Consider the following 2,782-nt stretch of genomic DNA (forward strand, 5'->3'; position numbering starts at 1 on the left):
GTGTTTGCATCAAATTGATTGTTTAAAGTTTATTATATGTAGTTCATAAACAAAAGTTCGTCCTTTCTCAATTTAAGTTTTCAGTTGTACAACCAAGTTCCTTCTTCATACCATGTAAATTAAACTATACAGAGCAAGTGATCTTCTTTTGCACTTCATGTATGCTTCTATTCTTCATCTGTAATCCAGTGGTGTGGTGAACCTACCCACTACAGCACAATGTCATATTCTGCAATGTCTTAACTATGAAAAATGTCATATTGTCAGGACCGCCTTTCCAATAAAACATTTATTGAAGAGCCGACCTTTGTGTTGACCAGTATAGAAGAATTCTTCTTACTCGCAGACAAAACCTTGATACAGAAATCCAGCAGAACTAAATATTATACATGGTTGAACTGAGGATGCTCAATAATTTATTACAAGCACGCCTATATTATACATAAAGGCGCATATGACACAAGGGTATGGTGACATAAACTACTGACTCAAAATAAAGGTGGTGGTGGATATGTCACAGTGAGGGGGTGACATGACTCTGAAAGCTTATAGCTCATCAAGCGTCGGAGTGAGGCTTGATGATTTTTATTCCGGTGGCGGAAGCGTGTATAATAGAAGTGAACAACTCCAGGGTCGCACGTGACTGACTGGGACTCCTCTAGGCGTCGGACTCGCTATCAAACTCTTCATCCATAAGATCGCCTTCGTCAACATCTAGCCAAATCAACAAGGTAGGTGAGTACTTTGAATGTACTCGCAAGACAGTTCGGACATAAGATATAACAAATGTAAACATGATGCACATGAGCAGATTAGTATGCACAATCAAATAATAATTTTGCACTGCACGATAAATAAAAGGAAGTCAGGTGATAGTCCTCCCGAAATCCAAATAAAAGTAACTAAAGACCGATCGGCTGTCTGAAGCGACACCTCGAAAGGTAAAAATAAATTGACATGCCGCAGTCGGGCGTCGGAGCGAAGCCACATAAAGGGCTTATATTGAAAAGTAAATGGCAGGACGTGCCACAGTCGGACGTCTAAACGACATCTCGAAAAGGGCTTATAATGAAAATAAATAACAAAGATTCCACAGTCGGACGTCTGAGCGACATCACATAAAGGGCTTATATCAACAGTAAATAACAATAATGCCACAGTCGGACGTCTGAGCGACATCACATAAAGGGCTTATATCAACAGTAAATAACAATAATGCCACAGTCGGATGTCTGAGCAACATCACATAAAGGGCTTATATCAAAAGTAAGTAACAATAATGCCACAGTCGGACGTCTGAGCGACATCACATAAAGGGCTTATATCAAAAGTAAGTAACAATAATCCCATAGTCGGACGTCTGAGCGACATCACATAAAGGGCTTATAGTTTATCATTCAAATTTAAATAGCTCATGAATTTAAATCATCGCAAGGAAATACTCAGCATATAATAATAAACTGGTTATTCCATTCACATAAATAACCTTCAGCCGATTTTACCACTCTCGGTTTTATGTTTATACTCCGGGGACTGCCACTGGGTTGACACTAAGATTTTCCACTGAGACTGACACTAATACAGAGATGATGTACAAGTCCTTGCTCGTGGACATGGATACTCGAATGATTTTGACTCTACAGAGTTTGTACTCTTTACCACAGCCAACGGATTTCGGTAGTCACAAGGACTAGTTCCGTTTACGGTGTTTTAGAAGAAACACGTCTAACTAGTACACACCCATTCCACATTCCGTTGCCAGGGATCACCCTCGGCGATGTTCAAGAAAAACCTTAAGACGGGGAGGCCACAACCTCGAATAGCATGGGATCAAATTTATATCGCGCGCTCTAAGGGGTGCCCCTCTCTCGGTCCCAACCGGAAACACCCATGCCCCCTGACGGGATGACGGGCTTTAATCCAGGGCCATGGAACCCTCATCACGGTCCCTCTGTTTGTTGTGTACAAGGAAAGAGGTTTGCAACTTACTAAACCGCACCCTTTGCAGAAAACATGTGGCAGCACGAAGGGGAAACGAACGATATCGAGACATGACCCACGTTAAAACTGGAGTTCACGGTGACATAAAAATGGCATGCTTCAACAATACCAGCCTGCAACCCATCATGTCACCACATGATCGTGTTATCATATCATCATAAGAACACATCAAACTTCGAAGCTCACTTGTAGCTTGTCTTGCATGCACATAACATTCACAAATGCTTATATAAACATGCCATGAGAAAAACTACTCAAGCAAACATGCAAAACACTCATCATATCAAAGGTTCAAACATGCTTGCCTAGTTTGGAGAAGTCGGAGTCTAGCTCGGCGAAGTACGCATCTCCTTTACCTCCTCCGGTATCTACGTATTAAAAGAAAATCGGATACTACATAAATACTGTGTGCGCACAAAAAGTATCCCAAATATTTTTCAAATAAATATGACGAAAAAACTAGACAGAAAAATAAAGATGACAGAAAAAGTTTCAAGTTAAAATCATCTTTTGTTTAAATGTTATAAGGGTTTTAGTCCAGGGACCTTTCTGTAATGAAACAGAAAGTTTCCAGGGTTCACTTTATAAAAAACAGAAAACGTTTTAGTCTAGAATACGTCAGTCCAGGGGGGAGACGTATTTTGCCCGAAGGCGTTTTCAGAAAACGTTTCAAAAAAAGAGAAAAAGCTGACGGGGCGTCCCACCCGTCGGGTTTGAAAACCAGAACAGGGCATTGGCGCCCGAGGGCCGCGGTGGTCATCGGCGGCGATCCACGGCGAGG

This window comes from Triticum dicoccoides, chromosome 1A, assembly GCF_002162155.2.
Source record: "Triticum dicoccoides isolate Atlit2015 ecotype Zavitan chromosome 1A, WEW_v2.0, whole genome shotgun sequence".
Lineage (NCBI taxonomy): Eukaryota > Viridiplantae > Streptophyta > Magnoliopsida > Poales > Poaceae > Triticum > Triticum dicoccoides.